Genomic DNA, 18906 nt, shown 5'->3' with positions numbered 1-18906 from the left:
TATAATATGCTAAAATCATTTTACACAACACTATATATGTTTGATTGATTACTATTTTCGTTGTTTGAAGATTGTGATACTAGTTACTTGTATGTTGAATTTATGCACCGGAAAATTCATGGAGATTGGTTTTAATTTATAATCCACTACAAATATCATTTTAGTGATATGACCCCGTTTTACAATAGATCAATAAAATATAACATATGATATCGGTATATAATACTCCCATGTAAGAAATCTTTGTAGAGCCATTTTCTGCTATTTAACTTGTAGCTAGTCATATGAGATCATTTACTCATTATTTCCAAATGAGAAACTGGTTTCGAGCCTGTGGGGAAACAACACTGGAAATGAAAGTTAAATGCTACTCCACTAATAATACATTGCAAAAATGGGCCAACATTTCAAAAACCCTATTGGTACTTTTCCAAACTGATCAATCCCAATTTGTAACTTGTGAAACACGTGGTGCCAAAAGAAATTAATAGCATCATGGTTGTTTTTTACCAATGGGGTTTATTGCCAGGACGGTGGTGCCCCATGGAATATATATGGTTTTGTATTCTGATTGCAATTTTCCAAATCCAACACAAGGCGTGGTCATATTAGTTGAAGAAAGTAATTGAAACCAAAAGAGGAATTTGTAGCAAGTGATATGTGAGACACACTTGAGAAAACTACCTTCAAACCCTATGTTTCTTCTTCTTTCTTTCTCTTTCTTCTTCTCTTATCCACACACAAATTTTCTTGCTTGAGGAGCAGGCCAGAAGATTTTATAAAAATTCTTGGAATCGCAATTTAAAAAAAGGAATCAAAACGAGACTACATTTCTTAATGGAATGCTGTGTCACCAGAGACTTGTTGAACACTCCCAAAGTAAACGAAAGCATAACTTGCTTTGGCACATAAATAGGTTAATGAACTGTATAGATAACAGTATAATTGAGCATTGCTGACTAATTCTGGAAACCATCTTTTCTATAAATATACCAGTGGTCTTTTTTTTTTTTTTTGGGTTGATACTTCATACTTTTCCGGATTAATACTTACCTATTTCCAGATACCAGCCACACATGCTTTACTGGTTAAAGACAGTAAGATCGCTACCGGATGCTTCAATTTGTCCAAATAGTGTTCAAGACTTCCTCTCTTTTCTTCCACTAGTTACATATATTACCATGATTGGGTTCGTTCAACTGGGGAACGTGATGTCGGATGTTGATCACGTCATCACGTCCTCTACGATTTTGCGTGATGACAAATTATCCGACATCATGTTTTCCGCTGGGATGAACCTTTAACCCATAGTCCATCACATTAAAACGTTCCGCATTTGGTCTGTGATCCAAAATATAAACCTTCACGAATCTATCATCAAAAATCTGGCATGAGAAAATGAGGCAGAGATGTAGCCAAAAATGACTTGCCAGTCAAAATCGTTAATCTCCACTCTTCAGTTGAGAACTACAAACATCGATCTTGCCGGCAAGTCATCCTTGGCTGCATTTCGTAACCTTATTACCTCATGCAAGACTTTAAGATGAATGGAAAAAAAAAAATAGACTATCAAATCATTGAATTTTTGGGAAATGAAGTTTCCCGAAGGAGAAATCTAACATTCCCTGTTGCAAAGAGAAAGAGAGCTTTCCTATTTCATCTAAGAAAAAGAAGTTAGGAGAAGCCCATTGGACAGAATAGAAAGAAAACTAACTTTGACAGTGCATGAAACGAATGAGGGTTGAAGCAAAGAGGGCAGCTTCTAGGAGTTGTTGATAAATAATGGATTCTTGTGTAGGAAAGGAAATCTACCTATAACATTAATGACTCTTTTAGATTCTTCACATAAAGATAGCTATGGATCAGTCAATTTCTATGTAATGCCCATTGGAGAAAAGGGGAAAAAGCAAGATAGTTTGGAGGGGTTCTTAGGATTAGGATGTGACTACCCACTGTCCCCATCACCCAAGAACTTAAGAAAAAGACACAATCAATCCAAAAGCTCCTCCCCAAAAATATGGTGTACGAACACTAAGGTTTAAGATGTTATCAGAGGCAATAAATGAACTGCGCAAATCAGGCTCTTTCGTTGTACTTTCGTGACTTTTCTGTGTTGAGTTAGGTAGACGAATTTACTGCTCCATATTCCACCAAGCTGGCTGGTCGAGATATGAATTAGCCAACCCCTCCTTTATGGAATTTCGTTGATTCAGCTTTTGCAGTCTTTGGTCTGTTTGACACTTGACCAAGTATCATATCTCGTCGTTTGTAAATTTTGGGGTTGCTTGTGATGCATCATAAAAATTTAATACTGCATAAAATTATTCCTAACTAAAACAGAAGGGTATACAGTAGCGGAGGTCCTTTAGGTTCTCATGTATAGATTTTCAATTTTCTAGGATTTCATAATTCAAAAGTACCGTTGTGAGAGTGCATCTATGCGTTTCATAAATTAAAAAAAAAACCGTGTTTTATTAATGGCACCATGAATACAACATTATCACCAGCAAGTTTTGTGATATAGAAAAGTTAAAATTCTTGGTAACTGGTTAATTTGAAATCCAATTCGGATAGACAAGCATTGGAAGCTAGTTATGCCATGCCATAATCAAACTAAAGGCGACATTTTTCAGTTTGTAACCCTTAAGATGATGCACACATCTGTTCGACAACAGAAAGATTTAACCCCCAATGAACAAGTTAATTTATAAAGATGTGAAGCTACCACACTGAATGTCAGATGTTTATTTCTCAGATAACGTGCCATGCAATTGTTTGGTCATTTATAAAGATGTGAAGCTACCACCCTGAGTGTCAGATGTTTATTTCCCAGATAACGCGCCATGCAATTGTTTGGTCAAGAAGGGCGACAAAACCCCCCTGTTAGTAGTTCTATGAACCACCAAATGATGGCAATCATAAATTATGGAATATAATCAGTACCAATTGAAAATATTTTCTCAGAAAAAGTACAATAAGAGGTTGAGCTGAGCTTAACATAATTTCAGCTCTTCACCAAGCAAGCCAGCTGCCTGTACAATTTACAATTCCCACCGGCTCCAAATTCCTGAGAGAGAAAATTGCTTACAGTAATCATAAAATGCACGGTTCGCAGTATACTTGGCCATAAAAAGCATTTTCTTACTTGGGTTCCCTAGCTGAGGCCATCTCCTACTTGGCATCAACTTGGTACAAGTACTTGCAGGAGAGCAATATCTAGCCTTCAGCTTCTACTTGTACACCATGATTGTGTTTGTGAAAAATAATTCTCTCAAAGCGTATAACCATCGGTGTTCTTCACATGATTCTTTAAATGGAGCATTATTTCCCAAAGGGTTGCAATAACAAAGGCATGAGAAGAAAAACCACCAACAGCATTTGAGAATAGCAGGCAAGATGAAAGGAAATAAGTGCAAGCTGAAATTCAGATCCGAAAAGGCCACTCTTGAACTAAACAAGACCAGGTAATAGTAATGGTAATATTCACCTCTGAAATAAATCAAGCCCAAGAAAAAAGGGCGAAACGAAACCACATACTTTTTGAAATTGAAAAAGGAAACATTCTTGTGAACTAAATGCAGAGAAAGCGAAATACTTATTATGCATAATATGAGCAAGATCCGTTAAACCTGATGACTGAAGCAAATTATATCTTAGTTAGCACACAAACTAAATCATAACCATAAGCACGTGATTGTAAGCATACCAAAACTTACCGCCAAACTACTGCTCACTGTAACTTATTCCTCCTCTGGGATTGTCAGGTCCACAGTGACTGGCAACGCAAATCAACAACAACGACGACAAATCCAGTATAATCCCACGAGTGGGGTCTGGGGAGAGTAGTGTGTATACAGACCTTACCCCTAACTTGTAAAGGTAGAGAGGCTAGATGTTTATGATAAACCCTCGACTCAAGAAAATGTGGAAAAAAAGAGGAAAAAAGAAGCAATAGCAACAAACAGTAACAACAACAGGAAAATAAGATAATTGAAGTGATCGAAACAATAAGTAGTAATAAAGATCTAAGAATAGAAAATACAAAAATAATACTAGTAATACTGGTAAGGAAAGGAGAAACTTTCTATCCCAACTAACTACTAACCTTCTATCCCAATTCTTGACCTCCACACCCTCATTTTAAGGGCCATGTCCTCGTTAAGCTGAAGCAGCGCCATGTCGTACCTAATCACCTCTCTCCGGTACTTCTTTGGCCTACCTCTACCTCTCCTCAGACCTGCCATGACCAATCTCACACCTCCTAACAGGGGCATTTGTGCTTCTCCTCTTCATGTGCCTGAACCATCTCAGCTTCGAATTCCGCATCTTGTCCCACCTTTTCACGAATAACTTCATTCCTACTCTTATCTCTCCTGGTATGCCCACACATCCATCTCAGCATCCTCATTCCTGCTACTTTCATCTTCTGAATATGAGAGTTCTTGACTGACCAATATTTTAGCCCCATACAGACATAGTCGGTCTAACCACCAATATGTAGAACTTGCCTTTAAGACTTGGTGGCACATTCCTATCACACAAATTATCGGATGCGATACTCCATTTCATCCACCCCGCTCCAATACGATGTGTGTGACATTCCCGTCAATCTCCTTGTTACCTTGGATTATAGACCCAAATCAGATAAGAAAAAATTATTTCTACTGGTATAGTATTCAATTAAATTTAAAATCTATGTCTACAAAGAACTGCAGGCACACCTTTAGCTCAACCTGCATGCTCGTGTATCGACAACATCCTCTTGAAAACAATCATCTAAATTTCGAAGATAATTTTCCAATAAATTGATCAGGGAAACAAAATATGATTGAATATGATTACATCTTGAGCAAACATCCAGGTTTTTCAGAAGAAAACAAGAAAACATGAAATAAAATTCAAAATAAAAGATACTGCACAATGACTTATGTTTCAACAACGGGCCATAAATTAAATTATCCACTAGAAAGAACTAGACAGAAAAGGATGAGGACAACAGGTCTGGTATCTACTCCATCATATGAGCAAATCAAACAATACTCATCCCAAAAAAAAAAATTAAACTGAAAATAAGACATCAGGACATGGCTGAGATTTTAGTGCTAATGCATCTGTAATACAATCACACAAAGGGAAGAAGGATAAAAGCGTGCTGGCTACACAGATTCTTGGGACTAGAAGATTTTAAACTTGGAAGTGTACGGTGTTGTCAGGACATGGCAAATTTCGATATTAGGTAAAATCTTCAGATATGGTCCTCCTAAGAAAAAGCATCAAGGTAGGACATAGTTCCGAAAATCCTCATTCATCTGGTCTTCTGGTTTAGGCAGGAGGCTTCATTAGGCTGGCTTCAGGCTTCATATATCTCAGCTGTTTTGTTGTGAGGGAAAGGAAGCAAATGGAAAAGAATAGCATTAGTTTCAAATTCCAGGGAGAGAGGCTAGGTTATCATACCAGAATGCCATAACTTTAGTATGAGCTGAGCTATCTATGATATTTTGGCGAATCAAATGAAAGAAGCAGTGCAAACATGCAATGCAAAGAAAGGATCCAGCAGCTACCTGCAGATCCGGTTACACACTCTAGTAACCATAATTTTTTCTCCAGGAAGCAGGGTCCTGCCCAGATGACCTGGCAGCAGTAGCTTAACATGTGAATAATAAGAACAAGAAATTGTACCTCTCATTTTCCAAACTCGAAGCAATCAAAAATTAGATAAGCTATACAAAAAGTCATGTGCAGCAGATGGAGAGAGATTGATCAGAATCACAAGTGCTAATTGATGTCTAAAGGTCAGACATAAACATGCAAGATACAAACATGTGATCAATTAGCAGCTAAATAGGAATTAAAAGTAAACAAAAATCCACCCAAAGAGCTCATGCTGGTTTTCCTTTCAAGGACTTTTCCCTTTTAACTTTATTTTATATAAAATTGGACCGAAATGAGCTTAAGTGGAGCGACATGGACTTTGAGGATTCCTATAGCCAACCCCAACTTGCTTGGGATTGAGGCATATATTTAGCAGCCAGCATAACAACCAAATTCAGTACAAGGTGGAAATCCAGAACACCTTGCATAGAACCACCAGAACGCCTAAGGAAATATCCTTCATAAGCTCCATGCTACTGCTGCTACTCTGCAGATGGAATTAGAAATTAACAATAAACAACGCACAAAATTCGAGAAAATATACATAGCAAGGTAAGTTAAGGAATCCCCAAAAAATTTCATAAATTCTGTTCCTCTAAGCAATGAAACCATATGTTACCTGGATAGCACTATAACTTCCATAACCATCAGCACGTGGAAGATCACCCATACCACCATAGCCAGCTGAGTAAGAATGTCCACGTCCATGTCTTCTAGTGTCTCTGTTTTCATGTTTCAAGGTATCTGAATCTGTTGTCGATGGGAGGTAGGGAAGAACTGGCACAAAGGCAGATACGGCACCCTCTCTTTCAAAAAGGTTTGCTCTCAAACCGTCAAACGTGAAGTTATTAGCATGAGTGCATCCTTCGCAACATCAAGATCTCCTGAGATCTGATAAATGTTTGCAATCACATAGATGAGGACAGATGAGCAAATAACAAGCATAATCATAAGTAAACCAGAGAATACAACAAAATACTTCTGCTAAATAAGAAAACCAAGAAGTATAAGAGTGCTGCTAATAAGACCTAACACGAGAAATAAAGACTAGCTTAAGAGAGTTTTACATCGGCAACCCCATCTTTTCATACTGTGAAATTGATCTTTCCTTTTCCTTTACTTTTCTCCTTCCTGAGGGAGGTTGCTTTCATGAACGGAGGAGTACAGCAGGAGAATACGAAGACAAAATAGTTACTAAAGAATAATCGAATGATGCAACCAGTGGGACAAAGGTTATATTCACTGGACCCTTCCTAATTGTTTTTAAAAGACATCTTAATTCAATTAATATTGACCTAAAGAAAAGATATATATGGCTCCTCAATATGTCTACATCCAAAATCAAAGACCCCTCATTCCTATGTCATACTCGTACTCCAAATGCTGAGTACAAAGAGAGACCGCCAACTTCTTTTTATTTCAAAAAAAGAGTGGCAGATACTTTTGGTGTATATAAGCTTTTCAATTCTTATCAATATGCTTACCTGCACCATCTCATCATCTTCAGCTGCAACCTTGGGGAGGTTTTCCTTGGAGAGTATACGAATATTAGCTTTCGCAATTTTCCTCAACTCATTGATTATGGCTCCTCCCTTCCCAATAAGACAGCCTACCCGAGATGTTGGGACCAGCAATCTTGTGGTGAATGATATAAGACCAGAATCTTTTTCAACTTTCTCACTGCACCTTGGTTGCAAGCGCAATGCTGCTTCAACAGTTGGAGAAAATGTGTCCTTGAAAAACTAGAAAAAAGGAAGCACGAAAATAAATCTTCACAGGTGGACAAACATCCTCAAATTGTACACTCCGATGTAAAACATCAATAGAAATAGAAATTACCTCTTTCGCGGAGATTGAAATCACACAATCATCACCTTCAGCAGCAGAACTATCAACTTTGATTGCTGCACAAGATTCTTGTCTAATTTGATTGATTATGACACCACCTTTACCAATAACACCTCCAATATTTGCAGTAGGACACACCAAACGGAGAAAAAAATTCCTTTGAAGATGACTCATCCATTGGAGCTGAGTAAAAAGACCTTGACCAGTCCCCAGTCTCCCCTTTGTAGCCCCCAGAAGACCCCATCAATGGGGCCATTCCTACTATTGGAGCACCAGCAGTAGGACCTACAAGTGAACTCGAAGAGTAGACATTTTGTGCAGCAGAAGCAAGCAAGTGTTGAGAACGGGATCGATTCTTATGAAGACGAGTTGCTATTTCATAAAGAGCCTTCTTCACTATAGTTGCTTCACCAGATATCTGAAACCCAATGAACCAACGAGTATTGAGGTCAGCTGGAAAATGAATTGCCAAGTCCTCAATACTAATGCAAATAAGATTGTGATTGAAGTGCTAGCGTGAACACATGACAATTACTGGTGAAGTGGTCCAATTTTTTATCAATAATGAAGCTTGCCACAAGAAAAAAGTTTCAAGAAGCAGAGCACAATTCGCCTACTCATTCACATGACAAATCAGAAAAGGGACCGCTAAAAAGAACACTAAAAGAAATAGGTTGAGATGAGAAAGCCTGCAACTTCATTCAGTTAACAATTAAAAAGAAAAAAATTGCAACTTCGTAAATGAACAACCAGCAGAGCAGCACTAGATCAAATTTACTTAGCAAGACAATTATTTGAAACAGCCCAATGAAATAATGTGAAGAAGTACTTAACGGGGAGAACAACAGTGCTGTAAAGTCAAATGGGATATGATCCTCCATTACCTGCACAAGTTCATCCGAGCTCAGTGCACATGCAGGCAAATGGCTATCTTTCAATATACGAATCTGAGCACCAGTTTCACTACGAATGTCTTGTACTATCTGACCCCCTTTCCCAAGAATACATCCAATCTGATCTGAAGGTACTAGAAGCCTAACAGTAACCTGGGGAGCATCCTCAGAGTTCTTGTCAACTGTGTCGCTAACAATTTTCTCATGGACCATCAAAAGTGCATCCTGGGCAGGACAAACACGATCTTCAGAGCCATCAGAGTCGTTTGTTTCCTCACTAGAACTGTAGATGGTGACAATACGTTCCTCACAGTCAGGCACCATCTCACCAATCCTGATTTTAGACTTAGTGTCAACCCTTAATTGCTTAACAATCTCACCTCCCTTGCCGATAATATTGCCGATCTTCTTCCCAGGGCATAAGTACCGATACACTGTGTCGTCAGGACCAACAGAGAAAGGATCCTTATCGGAGTCGGTATTTCTCCTTTTGTTTCTCCCATTGTCAGCATAATTAGACTGAGAATGGTAGCGCTTCCCATAGCTATTTCGTTGACCAGCCATCATAAAATCTTGACTAAGTTATGTTTATCAGTCATAAACTGCAACAGAGTCAAGAAATTATTATTAGAAAATAATTTTATCCCTATAAAATTAGAGTTTAAGTTCTATCCAGTGATGGTGTTAAAAATGTTTATTATACAATCAGGTCACATAAAATGTAATTGCAGGCAATTCTGTTTAATAGAATTAACTGGTTAGCTAGAATAAATGGTAAGTAACCTGCTATAACAAGTAAAATTACACTGATAGTGCATAAAAAATTGCAAATTGTTTGTGTATATAACTTTAATCCAAAAAAGTATAGTAAACATTTAAATCTCAGAACAATCCAAAAGATCTATTGCCAATCCTTCCATCTAATTAAAAGAAACAATTAAGATTGCCTGAGACGGAATCTGAAGACATAACTCACTTACAATCACATCAGATATCACTCACATGCTCAGCATGTAGCTTTGCAACAATAACAAGCTCGAGCTGTCTATTCTAGATTAGCAGGATTTCCTGTCAGAATCCTGATGGCAAATAAGTTTACTATGGAAAGTTCAAAGGGAAACCTACTTATCCAGATGCAATTAATCCTTGCTTGTAAATCACACAGTTTTTCATGCATACTTCCGTGATATAGCCATTCCCCATTCATGTGGGGGATTGTTGAGGTTTTATTTTTAAGATGTAATATTCTTAAAATGAGGGTGAATGGGAAATGGAGGGAAAATGAAATTTTGAGTAAAATTTTAAGTTTCCCCTCTTAACAATGAGACATTGTCCCATATTGGAAGTGGAAGACATTTTTGGTGGGTATATATATAATTGCTCTTCTTGTAGCTCTTAAAGAGTTAAGAAGAAAGCAAGCCTCGCGCCGTCGTCGTCGTCGCTCGCTCGGCTCGGCTTCGGCTTCGGCTTCGGATTCGGATTCGGATTCGGATTTGGATTTGGTCAAATGATCGATTGATTGATTGATTTTTTGGACCAAATTTATTTGTTAATAGTAAATATTAACGTAAGATTATCCGTATTTGTAAACGGATATTTTCCAATCCGTGTATTGATAATTTGGCAGCCGGATAATGGTCTTCCCACCATGAAGTGCTTGCTCCACAAATATGAAGTGCTTGCTCCACAAATATGTAATGCTTGATCCACCATGAAGGGTGGACGTTTGGTCTTGCACTCCTTCTTGGCTGCTATATATATGAGCAGCAAATGTTGAAGAAAGATACTCAACTCAACATACAATTCGCTCAACAAATTGGCTATACATTGCACTCCTTCCTCTCAGAACTTCCATACGTTTTTCTGAGTATATACTCCTTCGTTCTGCATTGTTTTTAACTTCAAACAAAGCAACTGTAAGTGTGATTTGCTACCGAACTTTGTGTTCGCCGAAACACTGGGGTTTGAAGTACCGCTACACCAGTGTGTTATTCGTTCTATCCTGGGAGGAAATAATCCATTACCTTGGGTACTAGGAGGGGATTAAATTCCTTAAGGAAACACTGTGAATTCAGTGGGCTCGAATTTATTATTATTGTTTCATTACGTTAACTTATATTTTGCAGAATTAATATTTACAAATACAACAATATTGACCGGGAATAACAATCTTAAGGAATTTAATATTTATTTCTGTACTTGTGTTATTCTTATTATTCTGCAAACTAAAACCTTTGTGGTTTGTGTACTCCCGTTTTGGAGAGTTAAGCCTTCGTGGCGTTTTGTTGGATATTAAAATCTACGTGATTTTTACTCCAGTTTGAAAACGTGTATTAAACGTTTGTTTGTGTCATTCTTTTACAGAAAAGATGATGACTGAAAACGAAAACCAAGCTGTTCCGATGGCGACTGCCAACGCAACGACAAGCCGAACACCGGCGTTGGCACCGGCAGAAAAACCCGGAAAATTTTCCGGGATTGATTTCAAACGCTGGCAGCAGAAGATGTTCTTCTACTTAACTACGTTATGTCTACAGAAGTTCATCAAGGAAGATGTTCCTGATCTGCCGGATAAAACTCCAGATAATGAACGCTTTCTCGTGATTGAAGCGTGGAAGCATTCTGATTTTTTATGCAAGAATTATATTCTTAGCGGACTGGATGATAATCTGTATAATGTATACAGTAGCATGGAGACATCCAAAGAATTGTGGAATGCGCTTGAAAAGAAATATAAGACTGAAGATGCCGGGATGAAGAAATTCGTTGCCGCAAAATTTCTGGACTACAAAATGATAGATAGCAAGTCTGTTATTACTCAAGTCCAGGAATTGCAAGTGATTATTCATGATCTACTTGCTGAAGGTCTTGTAATCAACGAAGCATTCCAAGTAGCAGCAATGATTGAGAAGTTGCCTCCGTTGTGGAAGGACTTCAAAAATTATTTGAAACACAAACGAAAGGAAATGTCCCTTGAAGATCTCATTGTTCGGTTGAGAATCGAAGAGGACAATAAAGCTGCTGAAAGGAGAGGCCGTGGAAATTCAACAATAATGGGAGCAAATATTGTTGAAGCTAACAAAAAGAGGAAGAAGGCTTCTGGTCCGAAATACAACCCAAGCAAGAAGCGGTTCAGTGGAAACTGCTACAACTGTGGGAAAACCGGACACAAATCTACGGAGTGTCGTGCTCCGAAGAAAGACAAGAAAAGGGGTCAAGCAAACATGGTAGTAAACCATGATGATGTTGATAACTTGTGTGCCATGCTCTCTGAATGTAACTTGGTGGGAAATCCTAAACTGTGGTGGTTTGATTCAGGAGCCACTCGCCATGTTTGTGCAGTTAGAGAGGCTTTTGCTACCTATACTCTTGCTGAACCCGGAGAGACAGTTTATATGGGAAATGCTTCAACAGCAAAAGTTGAAGGATATGGGAAGGTATTTCTAAAAATGACTTCTGGCAAGGTCATGACTTTGAACAATGTCCTTCATGTTCCCGAAATGAGAAAGAATTTAGTCTCTACTGGCCTTCTTGTTAAGCACGGTTTTAAGTGCGTTTTTGTATCCAACAAGGTTGTAATTAGTAAGAATGAAATATTTGTGGGAAAAGATTACCTCATCGAGGGCCTTTTCAACCTAAATGTAATGGTTGTTGAAAATAATAATAATATTTCAGCTTCTTCTTACTTACTTGAGTCAAATGATTTATGGCATGTACGTTTGGGTCATGTCAATTATAAAACCTTGCGGAAAATGATTAACTTGGAAGTACTGCCCAAGTTTGAATGCGAAAAATCAAAATGTCAAACATGTGTGGAATCTAAGTATGTTAAACATCCTTATAAGTCAGTTGAAAGGAATTCAAATCCTTTAGACTTAATTCACACAGATATTTGTGACATGAAGTCAATACCATCTCGCGGTGGAAAGAAGTATTTCATAACTTTTACTGACGATGGTACTCGATATTGCTATGTTTACTTACTGAATAGTAAAGATGAAGCAATAGACGCATTCAGGCAATACAAAAATGAAGTTGAAACGCAACTTAACAAGAAAGTAAAAATGATAAGAAGTGATAGGGGTGGTGAATATGAATCTCCTTTTGAAGAAATATGTTTAGAATATGGAATTATTCATCAAACAACAGCCCCTTACACGCCCCAATCTAATGGGATTGCGGAAAGAAAGAATCGCACATTAAAGGAGATGATGAATGCGTTGTTGATAAGTTCTGGTTTGCCACAGAACTTGTGGGGGAAGCCATTCTTACGGCTAATCGAATATTAAATCGAGTGCCCCATAGCAAAACACAATCCATTCCTTATGAACAATGGAAAGGAAGGAAGCCCAACTTGAATTATTTTAAAGTGTGGGGGTGTTTGGCAAAAGTGCAAGTTCCTAAACCCAAAAGGGTAAAGATAGGACCGAAAACCGTTGATTGTGTTTTCATAGGATATGCGACAAATAGTAAAGCATATCGATTTCTGGTTCATAAATCAGAAAATCCCGACATTCATAATAATACGGTTATAGAATCAGATAATGCTGAGTTTTTTGAAAATATATATCCGTATAAAAAGGAATGTGAGTCGTTTGGTGAAGGATCTAAACGACCTCGGGAAGAAACAAAAGAAAGTACATATAATCAGGAGAATCCAAGACGTAGTAAACGTCAAAGGACGTCTACTTCATTTGGACCAGATTTTGTGACTTTCTTATTGGAGAATGAGCCTCAAACATTTAAAGAAGCTATGACTTCTTCGGAATCATTGTTTTGGAAAGAGGCAGTCAATAGTGAAATAGAATCCATATTGAACAACCATACATGGGAATTGGTTGATCTTCCTCCTGGAAATAAACCTTTGGGTTCTAAATGGATTTTTAAGAGAAAAATCAAAGATGATGGCACTATTGATAAATTCAAGGCAAGGCTCGTAGTCAAAGGGTATAGACAACGAGAAGGTCTAGACTACTTTGATACATACTCTCCAGTTACAAGAATTACGTCCATACGGATATTAGTAGCATTAGCTGCAGTGTATGGTCTTGAAATTCATCAAATGGATGTTAAGACGGCCTTCTTAAATGGAGAGTTGGAGGAAAAAATTTACATGGAACAACCTGAAGGGTTTGTGGTTCCAGGTAAAGAAAAGAAGGTATGTAGACTTGTTAAGTCTCTTTACGGACTAAAACAAGCACCCAAACAATGGCATGCGAAATTTGACCAAACAATGTTGTCAAATGGTTTTAAGATAAATGAATGTGATAAATGCGTGTACATTAAAAATGTTCCAAATCACATAGTCATTGTTTGCCTATATGTGGATGATATGTTGATAATGAGTAATGACATTGCCAACATAAATGCTACTAAGCGTATGCTCAATAGCAAGTTTGATATGAAAGACTTGGGAGTTGCTGATTTAATTCTGGGAATTAAGATCAATAAGACTCCTCAAGGTCTGGCATTGTCACAATCTCATTATATTAAGACAGTACTTGAAAAATTCAAGCACTTGGGCTTTAAAGTTGCAAAGACTCCAATTGACGTGAATCTTGCATTAGCAAAGAACAAAGGCCAAAGCATATCACAATTGGATTATGCTCGTGTATTGGGATGCTTAATGTATATCATGAATTGTACACGACCAGACATAGCTTGTGCTATAAGTAAACTGAGTCGATATACGAGCAATCCAGGCCAATCTCATTGGATGGCAATGAAACGAGTTTTGGGATATTTAGAACATACCCAGAACTTTGAATTGCACTACAGTAATTTCCCTGCGGTGATTGAGGGATACTGTGATGCAAATTGGATCACCGGTTCAACTGATTCTAAGTCCACGAATGGATATGTATTCACTATTGGTGGAGGAGCGGTATCTTGGAAGTCGTCCAAACAAACATGTATTGCCCGCTCTACAATGGAGGCTGAATTCATAGCCTTAGATAAAGCCGGTGAAGAAGCTGAATGGCTCCGGAATTTCTTGGAAGACATTCCATTTTGGCCCAAACCGTTGGCACCAATATGCATACATTGTGATAGTCAAGCGGCAATTGGAAGGGCTGGGAGCGTCATGTATAACGGTAAATCTCGTCATATACGACGAAGACATAAAACCGTTAGGCAATTACTCTCTAGAGGAATTATCACAATTGACTATGTAAAGTCAAGTGATAATGTGTCGGATCCACTTACAAAAGGCCTAACTAGAGAGGTAGTTGAGAAATCATCAAGGGGAATGGGGCTATGGCCGAGAACAAGTCATTGTGGCGGTAACTCTACCTAGAAGACTGGAGATCCCAAGATCAAGGTTCAAAGAGATCAAACAAAGTCATTAATGACGGTTCAACATTGTCAAATAAAATTTTAGTCCATTCTCGTGATGAGACAATGTTCAGTACCAAGGATAAAGCATTAAGGCTTTTTAATGATTTCTAAATTTGATACGGGGTATATCAAATAGTGTATCTACAGGATGACACGTTTAGGAATCACCTATTTAAGTGTGAAGTGTGAGCCGCTTCAAGGAGAACTTTGTAAGGCCAGTTCTCTACGCACTTATGAAACCAGGCGGTGTTCATGGCTGAAACGAACACAACAATGAGAACCAAAGACGGTTAAGGGTTGATTGTGTGACTTATGGTTGTCTAGGTATACACCAAAGATCGACGGTTCAAAGATATCAAATCTACCGATTGACCGAGTATATCCGACATAAGTTTACTACGGAAAGTTCAAAGGGAAACCTACTTATCCAGATGCAATTAATCCTTGCTTGTAAATCACACAGTTTTTTCATGCATACTTCCGTGATATAGCCATTCCCCATTCATGTGGGGGATTGTTGAGGTTTTATTTTTAAGATGTAATATTCTTAAAATGAGGGTGAATGAAAAATGGAGGGAAAATGAAATTTTGAGTAAAATTTTAAGTTTCCCCCTCTTAACAATGAGACATTGTCCCATATTGGAAGTGGAAGACATTTTTGGTGGGTATATATATAATTGCTCTTCTTGTAGCTCTTAAAGAGTTAAGAAGAAAGCAAGCCTCGCGCCGTCGTCGTCGTCGCTCGCTCGGCTCGGCTTCGGCTTCGGCTACGGCTACGGCTTCGGCTTCGGCTTCGGCTTCGGATTCGGATTCGGATTCGGATTTGGATTTGGATTTGGTCAAATGATCGATTGATTGATTAATTTTTTGGACCAAATTTATTTGTTATTGTAAATATTAACGTAAGATTATCCGTATTTGTAAACGGATATTTTCCAATCCGTGTATTGATAATTTGGCAGCTGGTTCTTCTTCTAGATCTTCTTTCGAGTCTTATTCAAACTCTTCCTCATCATTGTTGAACTCTGACCCTTCCTCTGGATCCTCTTCTAGTTCTTACTAGACTCTATTGTGATACACTCCATTACCCAGTCATCATCTTCAGCAGGTGGCAACATATGATCGATGGATCCTGGGACCATTTGACGGTGCATTGAAGTAGTCACAAGGTTATATAGTAGGATCTCAAGGTAAAATTTTAAAGCAGACATTACGTCCTCTAGCCAGGATACACCCTCTCTGCTTGGCCGGGCCAGCTCGTCTTCCTCATTGATCTAGACATGATACTCAGGAGTGCACCACGAGTTTTGACCCATTGGCATTGTGACCAGGTTAATCCACACTTCTTAGAGCCTTCTTATCCTAGGGATCCGAATCTGTCCATTGTACTTATTCCGTGCAATGCTGTCCTTGTCCATAGAGGTACATCCTAGATCATCCCGAACTATCCGAGAACCCGCAGGGGTGAATATGGTTGAATGCCCTCAAGTCCGATCAGCTCAATGGAGTATTTCAGAGGAGTCCTTAAGATTGATCTTCCACCTAACCATGATAGCTTCCAGTTGATCCATTCTCCAATCAGATTGGTCAGTATTTCCCTCCACTCTTCTTGCCTATGTGGGGATACCCAATGTCTATCCTCTCGTTGTGGTTGCAGATCATGTTGCTGACACCCACAAAGTAGTCAATTGTGGCCTCTCGCTGGAAGAAATGTTCAGTAGCTAAGATCTGAAGCAGCAAGTTACAATCCATAAATAAATCATACCCTCGCGCACAAGCGAACAAAGCTCTCAGTATCTCAGCTAGCACCATCTGCACCAAAATAGCTTGAAGGTTGCCACGGAAGGTCGCTAGAACCACGGGTAATAAGTTGATGTTGATCCGACCCATTCGCTACAGAAAGACAAATAGTCCCAACAGTGCCAATGAGAAGGTGATAGGCCTTAGACTCTCCCATGTTGCTTGGTCGCATTGAAACTCTCATAAGTACCACTCATAGCTTTTTCGGTGTTCAAATATGTCAAACAACTGGTCGAGACTCACCCATCCTTCCTCTATATTTCTCAGACCCTAACTGTTGGCCAGGCTTAAAGCATCCAAAAACTAGTAACCAGGCATAGTAACTGGTAGTATCAGCTTCGTTCTGTTGAACGACAACTTCGTGAAACTATAATGGTCTTCCCACCATGAAGTGCTTGCTCCACAAATATGAAGTGCTTGCTCCACAAATATGTAATGCTTGATCCACCATGAAGGGTGGACGTTTGGTCTTGCACTCCTTCTTGGCTGCTATATATATGAGCAGCAAATGTTGAAGAAAGATACTCAACTCAACATACAATTCGCTCAACAAATTGGCTATACATTGCACTCCTTCCTCTCAGAACTTCCATACGTTTTTCTGAGTATATACTCCTTCGTTCTGCATTGTTTTTAACTTCAAACAAAGCAACTGTAAGTGTGATTTGCTACCGAACTTTGTGTTCGCCGAAACACTGGGGTTTGAAGTACCGCTACACCAGTGTGTTATTCGTTCTATCCTGGGAGGAAATAATCCATTACCTTGGGTACTAGGAGGGGATTAAATTCCTTAAGGAAACACTGTGAATTCAGTGGGCTCGAATTTATTATTATTGTTTCATTACGTTAACTTATATTTTGCAGAATTAATATTTACAAATACAGCAATATTGACCGGGAATAACACTTATCACGTAAGAATGCAAATTCATAATTCGATCCACTAGATATCTTAACAAAGCGAGTAAACTAATACTTGATCCGCGGAGAAGCAAGGATCTAAGATTCACTGTGAATGCTACAGATGTGTTTCGCAATGAATCTGAAGGCACGTAGTGGCCTACCAGTTGAATAATTCGAATACAAGTTCTAAGATCTGCTAAATTCAAATAATGAATGCTGCATATTAAATTACCTGGGAGAATGCTAAAGTATCTGCAAAAGGTGATTCCGATCCGGCAAATAAAGCACACAGATTACGCTGCACGGTTTGATTAATAGTCTAGGGTTTTGACTGACCACGTCGTGCAGCAGTGAGCTCCCTCCGCTTCCTATTCCACGCACCTCGTTGGTGTGTGTCAGAAGTCCAAGTCGCGGTTAATTTTCCCTCGTGTTCTGGACCTAAATTAATACTCGTTTCCTTCCAAAAATAAATAGTAGTATACTAACAATAATAAAACGACCGTTTCAGAGAAAATGGTTGAACTTTAGAGTTAATTTTACTTAAGCCCTTGACCTTTTGGGTTTGCAAAGTAATAAGTTGAATTTGTAAAATCGTTTAAAGACGTGGGGAATCTCTTTAATTTTTCACCTTCTACATGCCTTTGATCACTTTTCTTAAATATGTTAGTATATTTGTCACGGCCCAATTCTCCTATAGGTGGTGATGACGCCCAATGTTACCGCTAGGCAAGCCAACGGTGAATTAAACCAAATCATTTCTCTTTTTAATAAGTTTTCAAGTGATAAAATTCTATTACTCAAAAGGTTAAGAAACATCAAATTTTAAATGAATAGACGAAAGCAGTTGAGTGCAATCATAACAATAGAATCATCCAAAATCACATGTCTGCTAGTGTGTGTACCAAGACCTGGTATCATAAGTGTATGAGCACTAATAGATTATAAAAAACTCTAACTACTGTCTAAAATGAAAATAGACAGAAATAAATGCAAAGGAGAGACTCTAGGTGCTGCGGAACGGCTCAGGAAGCAGCTCACCACTAGGCCTCGGGATATCTGGGATGCGCGCTGGTAGGGCCACCAGATGCACCTACCTCAGATCCTGCACAATTAGTGCAGAAGTATAGCGTGAGTACATAAACAACATGTACTCAGCAAGTATCTAGTCTAACCTCGAAAAAGTAGTGACGAGGGGTCGACTTCGACACTTACTATGGGCTAACAATATGAATACAGAAGTTCTAAATAAGCATGAGTTATGTAAATGATAATAATAACTCATTAACATGCAATAGCAAATAATTATTTCACAAATTAATAATTTCCAAATAAATTCCCTTCATTAATAAGTGTAACCCCATAAGTCACAAAATAACATCAAGTATGATTAGGCTCTGAGTATTATTAAGCATGATTTATGTCGAGGTCATACGACCCGATCCAGAATAATGTGTACACTGCCAAGGGACGTGCG

The 18906-nt window shown here is 38.4% G+C and overlaps 1 pseudogene across 1 annotated transcript; it reads right to left on the bottom strand.

Annotated features, from left to right (window-relative positions):
- Positions 1-5205: 5205 nt before the first annotated feature.
- On the bottom strand, positions 5206-17872 carry LOC107765942 (KH domain-containing protein At4g18375-like; annotated as a pseudogene). Its single transcript, XR_012701347.1, has 8 exons — positions 17665-17872; positions 8385-8995; positions 7492-7918; positions 7137-7394; positions 6272-6543; positions 6074-6139; positions 5562-5631; positions 5206-5370 (listed from the first exon to the last, which is right to left on the bottom strand). The product of XR_012701347.1 is annotated as a KH domain-containing protein At4g18375-like (transcript).
- Positions 17873-18906: the final 1034 nt, after the last annotated feature.

Source organism: Nicotiana tabacum, chromosome 17 (genome assembly GCF_000715075.1).
Source record: "Nicotiana tabacum cultivar K326 chromosome 17, ASM71507v2, whole genome shotgun sequence".
Taxonomy (NCBI): Eukaryota; Viridiplantae; Streptophyta; class Magnoliopsida; order Solanales; family Solanaceae; genus Nicotiana; species Nicotiana tabacum.
This window is presented reverse-complemented; position numbering and strand designations above follow the sequence as displayed.